Source organism: Convolutriloba macropyga, chromosome 13 (assembly GCF_964194025.1).
Source record: "Convolutriloba macropyga chromosome 13, txConMacr16.3, whole genome shotgun sequence".
NCBI lineage: Eukaryota > Metazoa > Xenacoelomorpha > Acoela > Convolutidae > Convolutriloba > Convolutriloba macropyga.
The window spans coordinates 18638924-18660716 of record NC_134480.1 but is presented as its reverse complement, the minus strand read 5'-3'; the positions used below and the strand labels follow the sequence as shown (position 1 = coordinate 18660716).

Below are 21793 nucleotides of genomic sequence, written 5' to 3'. Positions count from 1 at the left end.
TCCGCCCATTTCCAATTTGCTTCCCAAGAAATCCAGATATGGAATCCAGATACAATGATTTATTTGCGCTTTAGTTTAACCATAAATATTTGAGTCAAATTAATTTAAAAGAAACGTTTCAATGTGTTTTTCGGTCAGCAGATTTATTATATTTGTTATAACACTTAACTTTGCGCTTTCAAGTTAAATGGACCGAAATAATGCCAACTATTACTATTTCAATTTGCTTCCATGTTAATCAGTTCAATTCATTCTTTTCTTTGCTAGCCTAGCAAGCGAATTGCCCTCTGAAGGCTGAAAATAGTAAACACAAGTTAAAATGGGTCAAAATTTACGATCGATTTGTAATTATCAGTATTGTCAAGAGGGTTCTTTTGATAACAATATCGAACACAGGTAACAATTTTTTCTGTCTTCTTAACAGTTCTCACAAACAGTTCTTTAAAACTTTTTATTTATTTCGAAGTGCCTTTGGATCTTTTTCCGTTTGTCTCCCCCCCCCCCCCCCCCCCCCCCCGTACGTTATGCGTCCCCCAGTTAAGGAGCACATGCCATTACATAGTGAATCAGCATGTAAAAAATATGGCACGTGCGTCTGGGGGGGGGGGGGCAAATAATATGCGCCCACTAAGCTGGGGAGCACAAACGGAAAAGATCCGGTGCCTTTTTGTACCGACCCTCTTCAGTGGGGGATGAACTATATACTCAACTGGCTTTTTTTTCGTTCAGTCAATTTTTCGCCGATCGATATATTCATTGTACAGGATTGAGAGTAGTACCATTAAAAAAATTTCAAGCGAAGAAATTCAAACTAGATTTTTTTGTTTTTTGTTTTTTTCCGAGGAGTTACGTAGGTTTAAGGAATTGTGAACTTCCGTTGTTTTGTTCACATTTCTATTATAATTTCTATTGTAATTATTTCTAAAATTTTGAGAAATTTTTGCTAAAATGTGATAAAAATTGTTAGCAATGGTCTCATTGGTTTACGTTAAGAATAAAAGAGAGTTGATGAATAGTTTGAACCAACTGTTTTTGCAAAATTTTCACCTAGTTTTTTGAAATTTCAGCATTTTTTCCGTTTTTTTTTCATAAAAAATGGCATCAATTATGCTTATTTGTTCCACTTTGACCAAATTGACCGGTGATGCCGACCGGTGAAACTTCTGGCTCATCTTCCTTTATTAGATATGGGATAATTGTACCTCCAGTCCCTAAGAAAAATTTCTGGAAAAAAAAACATTTTTGCGCTCTTTCGCTAATTCAAGCCGATATTTCTCAAAAATGTAATTTTTTTGATATTCAAAGTGTTCCTTTGCCAAAACAATTGCAATTGTTTAGAACAAAAAGGAGTTTTTTGGACAGTCGCGCGGCGATATCAAGGCCAGTTTTAGCCTCATCGTTGGTTTTTGCAATGTAAAAGGACTCTGATCGTATTTTTGAAGTATTTTTTGATTTTTTTCATCCCAAATAAAAAAGTAGTCTTTCATTTAGAGGCTCATTTAATAAAAAGTCACCTTTAAAACAGGTCTCCAATAAAAACCAATGAAAAAAAAATAGTGTTCTCAGGTTCTTATGTAAAACTCATGGTTCTTATGGTTCCTACAAACTGTTTTCATAAGTTTTTACTTAATTTTTGAGGTTTGGCATCATTTGATGTTTTTTGTAGACGTATGATTGAGTCTAACTAATCACAAATTTTAATCTGTATTGCAGGAGTTATATAAATAACTTTCAAACGCCTTAAGTTGATACAAAATGTTTATACGTTGATGTTACTCAATAAGTATCCATAATTCATCATTTATTTTTAATATAATGACTTTTTGGTCAAATTAGCCTTTTCGGTAATTTTGGGGACGTTTTCTGTTGTCGTGGAGAAGCAAAAACAACTAGCAGAGTGTTGGTGTAATTATTGGATTGTATAGATCAAAAATCATTTTTGGATTGTGATGGGGCCCTCTACATATTTTTTGAAACACCTTTGCGTTTTCGTTTTTTATGTTATTTAAAGACCCAGAAAAATTTGGAATCGAACCTCAAATGATGACAATTTAGATTTACGTGCAAAAGAAGGTCAATACACATATCTGATACTTTTAGTGCAAAGCACATATGTTTTTACTTCAACACCATTTGCATTTAACTGTCAGTGAAATTCTGAATTTTGCTTGTGTTCAGTGTTAATGTGTAATTCAGTTATTAAGCTTAGTGCTTTTAAAAAATTTGTTTTCAAAAAAATTGAATGCCGATTTTTGGTTTGCCAATTTAAATCTCTTGTTCTGCGCAGTGTCAGAAAGGTTGCATTCTTTCTCAACTGATGACAACATTATGTGCACTTCAATACTTTTTTTTGAATAAAAATGACGGTTTTTATTGTTGAAATTAAGAGTTTTCATGTACTTTTTTTATACCTTTTAATTTTTTCTTTTTATTTTTTTTTATTTTTTTAATTGCGAGTTTCAATATATTTTTTATTTCTTTTTTGACATTTTTCATTTTTTGAGCTTCTCTTCTGCTGTCTTGACAGATCATCGCTTTAATGGCACATTAATGACAGTTCGCATATCACATTAAAGGCTCTGAAAGAATGCGCAGTTGATTATATTCAATACTTCGAGAGAACAGATTTCTATCTTATAGGATTCGACACCCTTTGCCTCCAAAATTGTAGTGACCTTTTGAATTTTTTCATGAATTTGCTCTTTCTTTGTAGTATGAAATATCAATGGTTTTGTATCAAATCTCAATGGTTTTGTATATAAGTATAAACGAAGCCAATGAATGATTTCAGTTGATAGCTAACTGCTTTTATGGCTTTCAATTTATTTGTTAGCAAAAGTGAAATTTCTTTTTTAATTTTGCCTTTTTTCATTTTCTCTCTGCTTGTTTACGATTCTCAGTAAAGACAAGTTCAATATCTTTTCTGGTGAAATGCAAGTCATATGGTTTAGCTTACTTTTTTGATGCCATTTTTGACATTTCCATTAACTTTTTTAAAGAAAAAATAGAGAGACATTAAGTTCTGATCGTAAGTAATGCTTGTTGTATTTGTTCGATTTGTTTGTTTGTCTTGTCTCTTAATCGTAATACTGGCAGGTATCATTGGCCCTCTAAAGAGTTATTGTTTCATTTGTATAGTGTTTAGAGCTTAATGCAATTTTTCAAACGGATAAACCATTTATTTTCGATCAATAAGTGATTTGTTGGAAGTCTTCTATCTCATTGGGTGGACAACTATGTCAAAAACTTGGTTGAGTGGGGTCGGAACATAATATCCTAACGCACATTACCGGACCTCCTTGTTTGCCAGAATTGTTATTTTGAAAAGCATGTACATTTTACAATTCTAACCATTACTAATTTTATAACCAATAATAGATCCCCAACATGAGAATTTTGGAAATTATCATGGAAGATACGATAACTGACCCAAAGTAAGAAAAAAACCATACACGGGACGTGTTCACTTTAGACATCTGCAAAGGTATCCCAGGTTGCCGATTCTTGGTACTCATACAAAGATCATATATGATACCGTTTAAATCATAACGTACATTGTAGCAGAAACCTTGCATGGAACCACCGAAATCAGAAACATTTTTTTATTCTTGCCAAAAAATAATTTCTGATGCAAATACAACAACCTTGGTTGGTTCTTGATTAATATTTTGTTCCGCTCTCGAGGATCGTCACTTTCAATTCGTAAAGACCTCGACGCAAGATTTGGTTAAACATTTTATAAACATTTCCCGGGTTGACCACCATAAACAAAACTTACTAATCATACAACGCCATATATGGTTTTCATGAAAACTTGCTAACCATACAACGGTCATAGAGAATTTTGAATTCGCTGGGAAATCAGTCAAAAAACGAATCACTGTCTGAAAACAACATTTCTGTAATTAGAATGTCGAAATACGGAACTTGATTTTTATGGTAACTTACTTACCATAAAAAGCCATAAAAGAAAAGTTTTGATGGCCCGTTTTATGGTATCAAATTTTCCATAAAGAACCAACTTGTTCAGAATTGCACAATTTTGCCTCGATTAGCGCGCCTATACATACAAAGACCCATGTTCGGACGTGTAAAAACAAATGATGCAAAAAAAAAATTTTTTATGGTAACTTACTTAACATAAAAGGCCATAAAAAAATGACCATCATTATTTTTATGAAAACTTACAAACCATAAAATGGACCATTATTGAAACTTACAAATCATAGCAATTTCATAGAAAGAAATTTTTTATGGAACTTTATGGGACCATTATGGCACTTTTTATGCTTGGTAAGTTTGGTCAGCCTGGGTAAAAAGTCCTATTTGCAAAAGTTTTCACATGCAAGTTTAATGGTTCCCCAACTAGTTGAACCTAAGTAAGAGAGCAACTTTTGCATGTATGATTAGATTGGTACCAAGCACTCATCATTATCATTGGAGGGCCGAGTGATGTGCATTCAAAAAAATTTGAAAAGTTGTTAACATCTTCATCTATACGAATATTTAAGGCATGCTTGCCCATAATGACAAATTCTCAAGCAAATGGCAAAAAAATTATGTTCCTAAGAAAACAATTAAATTTCCAGATTTTTTCTTAAAACGAAGAGTTAGATGAAGAATGCGTTTATACCCACCAAATACGTGTATATTCATCAAAATTGCAAAGCTTGAGTTGCCAAAGGAAAATAATTTTTCCTAATGAGATGAAGGCAGCACCATAAAAACTTCAAAATTCTTGCTTTTCGCTTCTGAAGTTTCTATGTTTTCTCATATAAAAATTTAAAATTCGAGAAAACTGTCGAAATGTTTAGTCATCATGGAGCTACAAATAAATGATTCTTTTTGATTTTCACTGGGAAGGAGAATTTGAAATCAAAAGTACCCAGACAGAAAGACAGAAATAAACAGCTCAACTTGGCAGCTCAAATAAACAAATTGTTCAAATCCACAAAGTCAAGAATTTCCTAAATAAAGTTACCAGATTTTAATATGTAAAATTTGCATAGATTTTGCATTGAAGGAGAGCATGTTAAAAAGAATACCATACCGTAAGAGCACTAGATTTTTTGCTAGACTACTTTAAAATGTTGTATACAGCTGCGCTAAATAATAGTGAGAAAACTATTTTGCGTGTTTGAAATGTGCTAGAATTTTAGAAGTTTTCGAAAGTTTTGTGACTCTTCAAAAAACATTTACTTTGGAATAATTTTTGAAAAAAAATGTATTAAATATGCAGCTCTTTCTGCCACCTAAAATTTAAAAACTTTATCGGGTTTGGTTTTGAAGTATCTTAGTAGGTTAACTGGATGTAATCTTTCTGACTAAGCTGATTCGGGCAACACAGAACCATCATTTCGTCTGTTCATAATGAAAGTTTTTATGGCGTGATAGCCGAGAGGTAAGGTGTGTGCCTCACGCGCCAATGACTGAGAGTTCAATCTCCTGCCTCCGTGAAGCTGTCTGTGTGAGGATGAGCTCTTACTTAACCATAGCTGCAGGTTGACCATAGCCTGACCAATGTTGGCTGCAATAATGGTACCACGTGAAAGTTTCAGACGCAAAAAAAGTGGCTATAGTCACCAAAAAAGAGCAATGTTGCTCATAAAATGATCAATCTGAAATGTGGGGAATAATAAGAAAAAGGGCAGCTGAGAACAGTCTACTGTAGGCCTAAGGCTGTTCCGCTGCGATTACGCAGCAACCGTAATTATTAATATTATTATTATAAAATTTCACAAGATAATAACAATTTAGTGAAAGCTCAATAAACTGTTCGTTTTTGAGGGAGATATATTTTCTATTTCTGTTTTGGTTTTCACTGGGACAATCAATTTAGCAACAGGAGAACCTATATAGGAATCTAAATAACTGCTGGAGATGGAAACTTCACTCGACAAAAACCAGAGTCCAGATAATCAAGACTTTTCATTAAGAAAGCCGATCAAAGTGAAGTAATTAGAGTACTTTGGGAGACAATTTCGGTATATTTCTTTAGATTACTTTTTACGTCGAAAGTAGCATTTCTAAATGTATGAACTAATTTTTGTAGTTGGCACAGTTGAAGTCGAGTTTGAAAGAATACCGGCATTCACTATTATTAATTTAAAAATAGTTTCGTAATTGTTTTAGATCACTTTTAGAAATGAGCCAAACGGAGTGACTTGTTTGTTCGACTACTTTTATCTATTGATTTCTGAGGAAAATAGTTGGATAAAATTGTTGTGATCAACCAAAAATTTTTGAATGCAAAACATTGAGCAATAAAAACACCGGAAATTATGCAAAAATGTCTCTAACCATTTTGCATCTTGAGATCTTGCCATGTACATTATAAATATAATTAATAATAATAATAATAAATTCGTTCTCAAACTGATACGAAATGATAGAATAAACAAACAATCAGTAAGGTATTATCAGTTTGCAAGAGCACAATTAGACTATTACTGTCCGTTCTCAGGTGTCTTGATATATTTTGAGAAAATTTCTGTTACCAAAAGATAGCGAGTAATTCTGGATTCTCATATATGTAGATATCTCTAACACCATGCAAAAAATAGTCTAATTGGTTTTTGCGAACTTTAATTAACGACATTAATTTTTTGTTTGCGCACAAAATAATAATGGACACAAATGTTGCAAATGTTTCTCTTACGATATGAAACTGGGTGGAATTACATAGTAAATTTGTTGCATGTTGCATATTAAAAAAATACTAATCAAAAAAGCGAACAATTGACTATCTGCAAATCTTATCGTTAATTTGTCTCGAAACAAAAAAATAGAAATCATCAAAATTATTTTGAGTTTACTGACAATTCGAAAGGAGGCGCTTACAATACAACAGAAATAAGGTTGAATATCGCATATCGCTGTGGGCGAATACTCGACTCTACCAAAATTGGTTAAAGCCTCCATTAACCTCCAAGTCGAATTTTAAAATATTAATGAATAAATAATCAGTGAGGAAAGTCGCTCCTCTTGTGAATTTTAGGAAACAATCGTTGAAACGAAAAAGAAAATTTTTCAAATTCAATATCGGAAAACAGTCATCACTCTGATGTTCTAAACAAGAACAAGAAAATTTTCAAAATCTCTCTCTCTCTCTCTCTCCTAATTTACGGGATAAGAAATTTTTTAAAGAAATTTCAACAAAATTTTTGCCTGCCATTTCAAAGTTATTTATGACATTTTTTAAGATTGAGGACAACCATACAAACAATCAATTAACGTATATCATTTCACTAAAAATACTGTAACTACATATGAATTTATGTTCATTACGACATATAGGCGTCAAAAAGCAAAATTTTTCCGAATGTCTACAGTTTTATGTCTAGACAGCAAAGAAAATAGTCAAAACTAAGAAAACAATTGAACAGAATACAGTGGACATTAAAACAGTCTAAGCACTTAATTTAATTTTTTGTCGTTTTATAATTCTTGGCACGGACGTCAAAAGTTTTGGCTATTTCTATTATAAATTCCGTTGGCGCAGTTCATTAATTTTTCCCCAACAGCTGCATCAAATAGCTTTTTAATTAACTATTAAAAATAGACTATTTATGCATTTGTTGGGGAAGGAGATATTGAACTGTACCTATGGAATTTGCTAATTTTCTAAGCTTTTCATTGAATTTTGTCATCAGAACAATCAAAATTTATTTGAAAATTGTTTATTGAACATATGTTTATTGAAAATTGTTTGTTTAGGCTTATTTATTGACACAATCATTCAAACCTGCGCTCAATTAAAATTTGCTGGAAATATTTTGAACAGAGTTTTAAAGTAACGTCACTGTGTTATTATAAATCAGAGCAGTATTATGAGTAATGTGTATACGGTACTTCCAGTGGTATAAGAGGAAAGAAATAATTTTTTTTAAAATTCCATTTTTGCTACGGATTTTGAGAAGTTTTAGAAAATGTTTTTTTTATTTCCTTCTTCATTTACTACTGAAACCACAATATACATATTACTATTATGTCTGACTTCTGCTCAAATTTCGTTTAGATTTCGCAGCTTTTAAAAATTATTTAGTCTTGTAAACACAGATAACCCAAAAAAAGATAGCTTGATCGAAGATCAAAATAACAGAAAAATTTCTTGTCACTTTTGATTTTGAGGTTTTAAATGTTAACTGCTTTTTTTAAACACAAAAACTCAAAACTTAAATTTAGCGAAGGTAGAAAAAAGAAAAATATAAACAATATGTTGGGCAACAACGGGAATATTCCTTTCATTGCCAAAAAATGTCCGATTAAAGGTCCAGCTTTGCTATCAAATAGATGTCTAGTTAGCTCTAAATTCATTTTTAACTTCAGTTTCCATCAATAGAAGACAAGTTATAGTTTTGATATACTTAACAATATCTTTCACCTTAATATTTTGCGTCACAAGAAATGTTTAATTTTGTCTGAGCAAGCAGAAAAAGACAGACAGGATCGTAAGTAATAGGTTACAAACGTGAAATTTTATTATTCATTGTTGGTTTGCTGGAGTTCTGGAGGTCGTACTCCAGGTTGACACTTAATTATCATTTTTGGGACAATATGCTCATAATGTCAATGTGCTGAAAACAAATTTGCAAATAGCTGAAAACTGGTACCAAATCCAAAAGCCAAGTTCATTTTTTGTGTTGGTATAATTTCTCTTTTACATAATCCCGGGTCAAAACTGATGGTTGTATAACTTTATCATAAAGAAAGATTTATAAATAAAACTACTTTTCAAAAACGCCCTAATGTGAAGACGTAATGTTGTAGCCCGTAATAAATTCCGTTGGCGCAGTTCATTAATTTTTCCCCAACAGATGCATCAAATATCTTTTTAATTAACTATTAAAAATAGACTATTTATGCATTTGTTGGGGAAGGAGATATTGAACTGTACCTATGGAATTTGCTAATTTTCTAAGCTTTTCATTGAATTTTGTCATCAGAACAATCAAAAATTGTTTGAAAATTGTTTAATGAACATATGTTTATTGAAAATTATTTATTTAAGCTTATTTATTGACACAATCATTCAAACCTGCGCTCAATTAAAATTTGCTGGAAATATTTTGAACAGAGTTTTAAAGTAACGTCACTGTGTTATTATAACTCAGAGCAGTATTATGAGTAATGTGTATACGGTAGTTCCAGTGGTATAAAAGGAAAGAAATAATTTTTTTTAAAATTCCATTTTTGCTATGGATTTTGAGAATTTTTTGAATATGTTTTCTTTTATTTCCTTCTTCATTTACTACTGAAATTACTATATACATATTACTATTATGTCTTACTTCTTCTGCTCAAATGTCGTTTAGATTTCGCAGCTTTTAAAAATTAATTAATCTTGTAAACACAGATAACCCAAAATAATATAGTTTGATCGAAGATCAAAATAACAGAAAAATTTCTTGTCACTTTTGATTTTGAGGTTTTAAATGTTAACTGCTGTTTTTAAACACAAAAACTCAAAACTTAAATTTAGCGAAGGTAGAAAAAAGAAAAATAAAAAGTATCCAAGTCTCATTGCTGAAAATATAAACAATATGTTGGGCAACAACGGGAATATTCCTTTCATTGCCAAAAAATGTCCGATTAAAGGTCCAGCTTTGCTATCAAATAGATGTCTAGTTAGCTCTAAATTCATTTATAACTTCAGTTTTCATCAATAGAAGACAAGTTATAGTTTTGATATATTTAACAATATCTTTCACCTTTATATTTTGCGTCACAAGAAATGTTTAATTTTGTCTGAGAAAGCAGAAAACGACAGACAGGATCGTAAGTAATAGGTTACAAACGTGAAATTTTATTATTCATTGTTGGTTTGTTGGAGTTCTGGAGGTCGTACTCCAGGTTGACACTTAATTATCGTTTTTGTGACAATATGCTCATAATTTCAATGTGCTGAAAACAAATTTGCAAATAGCTGAAAACTGGTACCAAATCCAAAAGCCAAGTTCATTTTTTGTGTTGGTATAATTTCTCTTTTACATAATCCCGGGTCAAAACTGATGGTTGTATAACTTTATCATAAAGAAAGATATATAAATATAACTACTTTTCAAAAACGCCCTAATGTGAAGACGTAATGTTGTAGCCCGTAATAAATTCCGTTGGCGCAGTTCATTAATTTTTCCCCAACAGATGCATCAAATATCTTTTTAATTAACTAATAAAAATAGACTATTTATGCATTTGTTGGGGAAGGAGATATTGAACTGTACCTATGGAATTTGTTAATTTTCCAAGCTTTCCATTGAAATTTGTCATCAGAACAATCAAAAATTATTTGAAAATTGTTTATTGAACATATGTTTATTGAAAATTATTTATTTAAGCTTATTTATTGACACAATCATTCAAACCTGCGCTCAATTAAAATTTGCTGGAAATATTTTGAACAGAGTTTTAAAGTAACGTCACTGTGTTATTATAACTCAGAGCAGTATTATGAGTAATGTGTATACGGTAGTTCCAGTGGTATAAGAGGAAAGAAATAATTTTTTTAAAAATTCCATTTTTGCTATGGATTTTGAGAATTTTTAGAAAATGTTTTTTTAATTCCTTCTTAATTTACTACTGAAACTACTATATACATATTACTATTATGTCTTACTTCTTCTGCTCAAATGTCGTTTAGATTTCGCAGCTTTTAAAAATTAATTAATCTTGTAAACACAGATAACCCAAAATAATATAGTTTGATCGAAGATCAAAATAACAGAAAAATTTCTTGTCACTTTTGATTTTGAGGTTTTAAATGTTAACTGCTCTTTTTAAACACAAAAACTCAAAATTTAATTTTAGCGAAGGTAGAAAAAAGAAAAATAAAAAGTATCCAAATCTCATTGCTGAAAATATAAACAATATGTTGGGCAACAACGGGAATATTCCTTTCATTGCCAAAAAATGTCCGATTAAAGGTCCAGCTTTGCTATCAAATAGATGTCTAGTTAGCTCTAAATTCATTTTTAACTTCAGTTTCCATCAATAGAAGACAAGTTATAGTTTTGATATACTTAACAATATCTTTCACCTTAATATTTTGCGTCACAAGAAATGTTTAATTTTGTCTGAGCAAGCAGAAAAAGACAGACAGGATCGTAAGTAATAGGTTACAAACGTGAAATTTTATCATTCATTGTTGGTTTGCTGGAGTTCTGGAGGTCGTACTCCAGGTTGACAATTAATTATCATTTTTGGGACAATATGCTCATAATGTCAATGTGCTGAAAACAAATTTGCAAATAGCTGAAAACTGGTACCAAATCCAAAAGGCAAGTTCATTTTTTGTGTTGGTATAATTTCTCTTTTACATAATCCCGGGTCAAAACTGATGGTTGTATAACTTTATCATAAAGAAAGATTTATAAATAAAACTACTTTTCAAAAACGCCCTAACGTGAAGACGTAATGTTGTAGCCCGGGGTCAACGGGGGTTAACGTATGACGAAACTTAATTCTGAGTTCTGTAAAATATTGAGTCAAATATCTGAGTCAAACGTACTGGAATTTTTTAAATTAAATTTTCGAGAATCTTTTTTTTTCTCGGAAAACAATACTTTCTCTTATGTCCTAATTATAGTGGTAAAAATACGTCAAAACTCTCCTTCTATTTCATGGGCTAAAAATGCCTTATATAGATTTTAGCCTTATACTTCAATGTTAGTTGTAGCAAACTTATTTTATTTGAGATCTACCATTCAAGCTGTTAATATACTTTTGATCATTTCGTTTAAAGTACTGTAAAAACAGTTTTTTGAATATAATTTCACCTCAATATAATTATTTGATTAACGAAAGTTTCTATTCAGTAACAGGTGTAAATCTTGTTTTTTTTAATCCAATATTGGCGTCAAATTTTACTACACATGGCCATAAAAAAATCAAATTTGCGTCAAAAATGTATATTTTTACGTCTAGTTAATAAAAAATAGACAAAACTTTTAATGTCAAAATTAATTTGAAAATGGAAAATCAAAGAGTAGCTTAAAAACAGTCTCAACAATCAAAAATGTAAATAATTATTTTTCTTTCAAACACAACAAAATTACATGGATAGAACAAGCAACAAAATAACAAAAATGTATCAATAACTTGAGCTGAAAAACAAAAATACTTATAGGCAACAACAGAAAACATTTTTGACATTGCACAAAATAAAATTCCGATCAAGTTTCTAGCTATGCTGAAAAATAGCAGTCTCAGTTTGCTCGTATCGCACTTTTACTTTAGCTTTCATCAAAACTGAACTGAGCAAGCCGAGTATAAAAAAGAATCATATTTTGCAAAATTGTAAAATCAGATTTAAAAAATCTTGATGCACTTTTTGTTTGCTGGAGTTCCAGAGGTTGACCTCTAGGCTGGCTATTGGTTATGTCACGTTTTGAACGTATTGGAAACAGTTTTGCAGAAAGCTGAGAAAAGGTACCGAAATCCGAGAAGCGAGTTCATCTCTTAATTTTGATGAAATTTCACCTTAACATGTTCCCTTAACAAGTGCCCCAACAAATATTTTTTCCAAGAGTTCTCTTCTTTTAGACACCTTATGTCCTAGATAAAATGTTTTCATAATTCTTAGGCTCACGACTTCGTCATTTGGGAGAGAATTATGACTACAACTTTCCTTAGACGACAAAATATAAAGTTGTAATTTTACAATTTTTTGAAAAATGAGTTCAAACCTGGTTAACACAGGGTGAAAATGAGGTAAATTTTTGGATTATAGATGATTGTAAAATCACAGCAAGAGTTTGAAAAAAATAGTGAAATTGGCACAGCGTTGAAATCAGTACATTTAACACATTTTAACGAACAAAAAACAAACTTTCAAGTTTTACCTTCAAAATATCCGTTTTCAATGTAAAATTTGAAAGTTCGTTTCACTGTTTGTTTTCACTTAGAAAATGATCAGAACCTGATCAGCAGATTTCAGTTTTCTATAAAGTTAACCAACTTTATTTTCTCCAATTTGATTTTTTTTCCAACTCTACTCATAGATAGATATATGAGTACCAACTTGAGAACATGAATAAATAACTTTTGTACAATTTGCATAAGAAATGCAGTGAAAATTTTTGACGGTAATCAGTTTAATCTCTGTATTTTTAGCAAAATTTATTGGTGGCACCACAATTTCAAATCTTTGTGCCGGCTGAGTACAATAAATAAATTTGTTTTTAGATTGGACCGACAAATTTAAAAAAAAAAACATTTATTAAGTCATCATCGCCAAATCTGAGCAAGCACAAGAAGGATATATAGCCTGTTTTTAATTGAATTTGAACAAGGAGAGATTTTGAATTGAATTTTAAGTAAGAGTGATAAAAAACAAAGTTGAGCAACGTATTTGTTATTGATTGCTCAAATCAGAGTTTACTGTGAGACAGAACAAAAATAAACTAGCACTAAGAATAACGTCACTTCAGCTTTTTAACTTTAATCAAACATTTTAAGTTTAGCCCTAGGTTATCGATGATAAATTTCATTTGACAATTTTGTGTTATTAAATATGTTGCCGGTTTTTTTTGCAAATAATTCCTTCAAAAAAGTTTGTTTACAAAATATACTACCCATAACAAAGATAAACGGAGCCGCATTATTTGCTTTTTTTGCAACAAAACTTATCCCAATCTGAGCAAATTTTGCTTTGTTTGGGATATCCCTGAGGTAAATCATGGTCTGACCAGACTGTTCTGAGGGTTTAAAACTCCAAAATGACAACTTTTTCCGGGCACAATATGTCTGGCACCTGTCTGTGTGTTCCTGGACCGGTCAGAAATAGCCCAATACTTATTACCGGTTTTCTTTTCTAACTGTATAACTTGCTGTGGTTGTGTTTATTTTAGTTCCTTTTGGTTACCCGCAGAATATAATTTTTTATTATAACTAAGTTTATACAACTTTGAAAAAGCTTGATCCTGTTCAATACCGTGATGTAATTTACAAAATCAATGAGTTCAATTTAAAAGTTAAAAAGTATATTGTATTCCGCATTTTTATATATTCTGTATGTCTTCGTCTCTTTACTCTGTCTGTCGTCTTCGTTGAAAATTTTTAACCCCTTTATGATGCGTTCTTCAAGAATTTGATCTTCCTTCTCACTGGGTTAGTCGAAATGAATATAAGAAAGGCTGATTTGAATTGAAGTTTTAAAATTAAATTAAATTATAGCACCATTAAGTTATTCCGTTATGCAAGTGTCGTGAAGTTATTTTATCACCGTTTCAAAAAAACCTTTTTGAAAAAATTTGATAATAACAGTTAAGTTTTTAAATATTGATAACATTTTTAATTGCATTTCTGGATAATTAAACTGTCGAAAAAGTATATTTTTATGTTTACATATTCAGTGACGATCCTCTTCTGCTGGTGTGATAACATCAACTGGCATCAATTAGCAATATTTAAATCCGAAACAAAAAATGAATCCAATGTCATTTAAAAAACTCTTTTTGAGAACATTGATTTTTGTGTTGAAATAGTTTTTGTCATGAAATTGTATTCAATTATTGATTTAATTATAAATTGCTCACGCGGTGAATTGAACTATTTAGCGAGAAGGTGAACAGACAAAACAGTCCCAGACAAAACAGTCCCAGACAAAACAGTCCCAAATAGCAAAATATTCCCAGACAAAACAGTCCCAGACAAAATAGTCCCAAGAAACCAGACAAAACAGTCCCAGACAAAATAGTCCCAAGGCCATTATTATAGCTCTCACACGTATGATTTAACAAGCGGATAATTTAATCCCATGTTCGGTTGTGATAGTTTCATATCAAGTCCCACGGGCCGCTGAGGCATGGCCATGGCCATTAAGTATGTTAAAACATACGGGTAATAGCGACTGCTAATTTGTTGTCGGATTATTGAACGAACATTTCAAAGTACATTGGGTATAATGGCATTAGGTACATTTTATTTGGGACTATTTTGTCTGGGACTGTTTTGTCTGGTTTCTTGGGACTATTTTGTCTGGGACTGTTTTGTCTGGGAATATTTTGCAATTTGGGACTGTTTTGTCTGGGACTGTTTTGTCTGGGACTGTTTTGTCCGGACACGAGCGAGAAGACCTGATTATAAGCGAGAAGACCTGTAATTTCAATTCGTTTTCGTAAATATTATACCGGGTTCTTGCTAGATGAGGCTGTAGTCTCTTCACGAGTCCGTCCAAGCGTAACCTCTTTTAATTAAATTTTGTTTCTGTTTAATTGATGTTATGTAGCTGGTAAATGAAATTCAAATTCAAATAAGTGATTCACCAAAATGATTTGGTTATCAGAAATTTTCATCAGTTTTCATCTAAAGAGTCACTTAAGTTCCCTTTTTTCGCTAAAAATGATTATTCATTGCGATTTTGAAAAAATAGATAATTAAATGCACAGCAACAACAAAATGTAATCTTCGATTACAGGAATGTGCATTTGCACTTTCAATTTTAATTCAAAATTTTTGTTAAATTTTTCTGCTCCAAGTGCGTTTTGTAACATTTAGGTTTATATCAGTTCACAAATCATCGCTAAAATTTTTATATATAGATAGAAAGGCAATAGAGTACCCACCGCCTGATAAAAATAGATTGCTAGGTCTAAAAAAAGTGTTTCTTCAGCAGGGACCAGAGCAGGTATAACAAATTTGATTGATTTTGAAAGCACTTTTGGGTCTTTGGGTTCTCCGAAATCAACATGGAATAAAACACGAGTTCGTTATTATCACTCATTTATTTAAACACTATTTGATCTTATCGCCCTATATATGGCACCTGCTTTATCTTTTAATGTGTAAAATACAATCTGGAGACATTGACTTTGCTTCTCTGACTATAGTTTCTCAGGTTTCTGACTTTCCCCTTGTATTTGTCACTTTTTCAAATAGATGGAAAGTTGCTACAACTGCCGGATCAAAGCAATTGTGACCTTCATGGAAAATAAATGGTTAACATCAAGCGACTGAAAAATTAGTAATCCAATTATTAAACTAATTTTCAAATTATTATTGTTTGAGAAATGCCTGAAATTAATTTACTAAATTGAATTACTAGCAAACTATACTACTAAACTAAATTTAACTTAACTTGTATTTTTATGAAAATTTTTGATGAAAATTGGTTTTACTGGTTTCAAAAACTGATTGAACTTGATTCATCATTCGATCATCAGATTCATTGAATGTTGATAGTACTCGTGCAGATAGAAATGCAAGCGCAGTTCTGAGCAGATCCAAGAGCCCATGTTTTTCATCAGTGCAGGAGCAGGTTCTATCAACTTTCCTCGAGGGAAAGTATACTTCTTTGATTTTATTTTTTTAATTCCCTAGCATAAAGGTTTTTCTGGCCAAAGGCTAGAGCAACACTGAAATGTAGTTCCAGAAAAGTTTACATTTTCGGCTTTCTTGATTTTTCATGCCAAGCCTATGAAACAGTTTGATTTAAAAACCAGCATCAAAAAAAGCTTTAATTAAATTTTTTTTCGAATTCAAAATAACTCCGACCAAAATTATTAGTTGTACATAAAACTGAAAGCACGCAGACAATTCCGCTTTTTTGTGTCGAATACTAATGTAAAGATATTTTTTGTTATTTTTTTTAAATTTATTTTTATCAAAACTTGTGCTCTTGAGAACAATTTGATGAGAAAACAAGAAATAATCTAGGAAATTTTTACAGAACAGCTGTTGTTTTCTTTAAGCATTTTTTTTCGAAATTCCAGAGTTCTCAAAAACATTAATTATTTTATGTCTGAACATACACATTGATATGCCAGACCAGATTAACAAAAAAATGATTTGAATCACTCTTTTTCAATTAAACAGCAATGATAGAGTTGACAACATTTCTCTTCCAACAACGTTCTGCTCCATTAAAAGATTATTACTTCACAAGATAGATCTCAATTTGTTTGTAGTGATTTAAATTCTACTTTCTTTTATCAAAATTTTGTAGTCCCCTTAGTTCACATCGTTTTCCTCCTAACAATATTTGCCAGCATAATTTCAACAAATAAATTGAAAAAACATAAAAAATTATTCTTGTGTGTGGAAAAATGGAAATTTCCAATGTGTGCGACATCTTAGATGATTAAAAAAGACAAATCAGTCAGTAAAAAAACTTAAAAAATTTCAAATTCTAATTGTTCCAACAACATTTAATGAATTTTTCGCTTGTATTTTTCAAATTATTTTTTTTTTCACTGAGTAAACTTAACAATGTCTTAAAATACCCGTTTTGTTGTTTTTGTTTTTCTATTTGCTTGACAAACGTCAGAACAACTTTCTTTAACGTAATTGATTTGTATGTAAAGATCTAAAATTGAATTGCACAAAACAATTGTTGGGTTTTTTGTGTTTTCCTGCTAGTAAAAATTTTTGGTGACCAGCTTCTTACTCACCATCACCCTCGTTAAAATACTTGGCAAAAACGTTTTTGACGTTTTTTTGTTGTTTTTGTATAATTTTATTTTATAATACTTATCGCAAAATTGCCATATTCCATCTTACCTTCGATCCAAGAAATCTGTTGGTCTCGCTTGTTAATTTCAAATTTACAGCCTTCAATTTACTGAAATTCTGCTTCAATAAAAGTATAATCTCAGCTTCAAAATCTATTAGCATTGTTTTGAAAAGCTATTTCAGACGAATTTCTAATGTTCCGGAAAACATCATGTCAGAAAAACATCATGTCAGAAAAAGGATGTTTTCATTTTTCGCTAAAAATCAACAATTGGTGTTGATGATACTGTTTTGGATTATAAAAACTGCGATAAAGAGAAAAACTATAATGAATAATGAAATCTTTTCTCAACCACATAATTCCAGTTTCAGTTTATCTAAAGCTGTCTACAACCCATTTCAATATAAGAAACATGAATTTTTCTAGGTTTTTGTTTTTTAAGAAAGCCGTATTTTTTGCAACGAGTCTTGGGAATAAATCCTGATCTGGTAGCAACCAATGCGTTAAAAACTGGCTCAGCTGCATGAAACGTTAGTTTATATTTTTGTTTAGGTTTTGATGCATCTCACAGATACGATACCAACTCTGACACGATTCCTGTTTTTATTTTTATTGTTTTCATAGCGCTTAAATTTGGTTCAAAGGCTTTTTTTTAATCTAGGTTGCTTCAAAACTATTTTTTATGTTTTCAGATTTATTAAGATTATTGCAAAATTCAAGAAGACTTTTTTCTGATATGATGTTCTAATTGATAAGGTCTAATCAAAATCCAAAATCTTACAAAAATAATCCAAGGAACCTTGACTTGTGAAGATCTCGGAAAAGTGCTTCAAGTTTTGCATGATTTATAAAGATATTACACGAGATTGCAGTCAAATTTCATTTCACTGGACTATCTTTTTTTGTTCATAAATTATCATTTTGATAATGCTGCGTTCCTTGAATTTTTCAGATTAAATAGGTCTCCAAGAAGACAGTCAATAATTTTGTCACTCCAATTTCATTAGAAAACCTGAAACGTTTTTGCATCAGTCTGTTATGATTGAAAGCATTTGTAGATCTTGGCTTGAAACTGTTCTTTTGTCTTTTAAAGTTAATGAAATTTTATTTTTCAAACATTCAGAAACAGGATTTTACATTTTGCGTTATCACTACGCAGAATTAAGGCACATAAAAATTTCACTTCACAAAATTTGTTCACGTTTTTTATGTTCGATTTTGAAGATTAACCTCGAATCATTGATTTTAATTAGGGAAAAATAGGCGCTTTTGTAGCATACAGCATCGATTCTTGTTTTATCACTGTCTCAGCACCTTTCAAAAGATTATCCAGTCTTTTAAAGGAATCATCACGCCGGATTAGCCTGTGGAAGGTTGCATACCACTACAATCAAACACCCCCCCCCCTGACCCATCACACCCTTCCTTCAACCCAATTCCTGCACTGTCCCGACTGCGTACTGGTGATAGTATGAAAAAGTGGATAGATCTCAAATTAAGTAGGAAAAGATTAAAGGGAAAAATTTTAAAGCAGTTCCGCTCAAAAACTGCTGATTGGTTCAAAGCTGGTAGGGAACTGAAAAAAATATTCCCAAATTTTTAGGGATAGCCTGTTTTATTTTGAGCTGTGTGCAACTATCAGAACGACTGGCAGGAATTTGAGGTAAGTGGGGTAGAATTAGCAGGGTAGTAATAAACTGTAAGTATTGGTAAGAGGGGTGTGTATTGGGATATATAACAGTGGAATTTATAACTTAGTGAGTTAAAGGTGGGGCTAATTATAAACGGGGTGATGAACAAGGTGAGATATGATGGAAATGTAATTTCATTTTATCACTTCACGTGCTTTTTGCTATTTATATACAACATATCTTTTTCTCAGTTTGTTCTATTTTCTCATCGTATTCACAGTTAGTAGCTTTCCAGAAGCCGATGATATACCTGGCCGATTATAAGCTTAAAAACCCCAAACGGATAATCGAAAAATTATCACTCAGCTATTCTTTATATTTTATTTTAGTTCTTTTTTTAGTTCTTCTGTCTTGTATTTTAGTTCCCATATTACTGTAACTTATACCAATATTTATTGCGTAAAATGAATTTTGGTAGTTATCATAAACGTCAATTTTAATTTAGAAGTACAAAATTAAAATTGATTACTTTTTTAAAAATTTGTCTATAATTTATTTCAACAGAGATTTGTGAAGTGAGTTAGTGATTTGTGTCTTATTTCAAAATCTTAAAAATCTAACTATTTAGTTCTGTCTGCTTTTTAAATTCTCATTTAATGTTAAATGACGGGATAGTAAATGCAGAGCACGCTTGTTTTGGTTGCTCTAATTCTTTTTGCTTACGTTTTCTTGAAAAGTAAGAAAGGGTTCTCATAGTTTAGTTTTATTTAATATAAAAAATGTTTTCCAATAAACTGCAAATTGAGAACATTTTCAAAAATTAAACTTTAAGGATTTTAAGATGTAGAGCGTAGCATAGAGTAAAGGCTTTTTTCACTAAATCACATCATATACTTGGCGAACTCGAACTAAGCAATCAGTATCAAATTTGATAATTGTGAACCATTGAAATTAGCGTTTGATGCGAAAAAAACACGAAAGAAGTGACCTAAGAAACAGAAGTTGACCAAAAATAACTTTACAATATCTTCATAACTCAAACTGAATCAGTAATCGTCTGATTAAGATACCTAGAATATTTTTGATAGAAAATCAGAACGTCTTCCAGCCATTTTAAAATCACTTTTAAAGTACACATTAACAGCTAAATATGATTATTAAATGGAAATAACTTTGATCTCTATTTCTCATTCTGTGAAGCCTCTAAATTTTCCACAAAAGAGCAAAAAGAAAAGAACCAAGAACATGCCAAAATGACAACTGCTTCAGTTTTTAATAGTAGACAAGAACATTAAAAAACTAAAAACACATTGGCGCCTCATAAAATGATTTTTATCAGTAATCATTTTTGTTTTACATTGTTTGTTGTTTTTAAAATGACCAGAAATTAGTCAACTGTCTAAGCAATTGAGATCGCGTGAAATTGAACAAAACATTCGGGTTTTTGATATCATTATTCGCATTTTCTATGAAAAACAGTGCAACATCTATTTGTGTATAGATTAATAGCAGTTTTAGCATAGCTGCTTTTCCTTTTAATTGAGAAAAATTTTTAATTCACAACAATTCTGACAAAAAACAATCTATTCAGCAAAAAAAGAAGCACAAAATTTTCATTCAAAACTGAAGTTGACGAAATTGAAAATTTACACAGATTCCTTCAACCCAAAAGTACGATTTCATTTTTTATCAATTCATTTTTCTGACAAAATCGAGACTGGAGTTTTCGATGTATTTGTATAAATGATTAAAGCTGTTCTTCAGCAATGAGTAAATGATAGGTAACATTTTTTTACTTAAAATCTGCATACAATTAATATGATCAATATTTATATGTAACCCTTTTGAAAAATGAATTCAGAAGGTCGATATTGTACAAACATTGTTTTGCCCACGGCAACATAGAGTTCAAAGTACAAACTCCTATTATACTTTGAACGTTTGAAGCACTTTCAACAAAACTGATTTTTAAATATCTACTGGGATTCGCATGCTTATATTTGTCCAAATCGGAAATAACTCTTTTCATCACTGTCTCAACGTCTTTTATAAAATTTTGATTCCGCTGTTTGGAAAATGAACTGTATTTTTCGTTGTATCCTGAGTTCAAATGTTTTAAATGCTTCTAAATTGTATTAATCACATATAAGTTTTCTTCAAAAAATATATCTATAACATAATATAGATGAAAATTTACGAAACTTTGAAGCAAATGTTGTCGTTGTCCTTAACAAATTCTTAAAAAAGCACTGCATTTCTCATTCCAATATATGTCCAGATCAGAATTCGTTTTAAATCACACTCTCAACAACCTTTGCAAAACTTTGACTCCCTTGTTGGATAATCGACGGTTATTTTTAGTAGTGCTCCAAGACCAAAAGTTATAAACTCTTTTCTTTTCATTTGTGTTATGCATTTGAGTTCAAAAAATTTCAGTAAAAGAATTCACATTAAAATGTCTTCAAGAAAACCAAATGTTCTATAAATTATTCTCGATGGAAAATTAAAAAGACAGCTTTGTTGAATAGAACAATCTTCATTATCAAACGATGGAAAAAACGAACAGCTTCGACTGGCCTGGTAATAAAGCAAGTTTTTTTTAAAAAAAAAATATTTTGTATATAATTTGTTGAGATCAGAAGAATATAGATCAAATGGGCCGTAAAAAAAACTTAAACTGCATTTCAGTCCCGACAAAGTTGTTTTTGTAATC

General features: G+C 31.0%; 1 protein-coding gene across 6 annotated transcripts in view; it reads left to right on the top strand.

Moving 5' to 3' along the window:
- Positions 1–269: 269 nt before the first annotated feature.
- LOC142352289 (high affinity choline transporter 1-like) overlaps positions 270–21793 on the top strand; it is a 119714-nt gene continuing 98190 nt past the window's right edge. Inside the window, exon 1 of one of the 6 annotated variants that reach the window (XM_075404792.1) lies at positions 270–396. The gene's annotated coding sequence lies outside the window, so the exon portion shown is untranslated. Of the gene's footprint in view, positions 397–14039; positions 14107–19079; positions 19113–19230; positions 19251–19335; positions 19360–19411; positions 19656–21793 lie in introns of those variants that run through there. The other 5 variants (XM_075404798.1, XM_075404791.1, XM_075404803.1 and 2 more) reach the window with 5 other exon arrangements.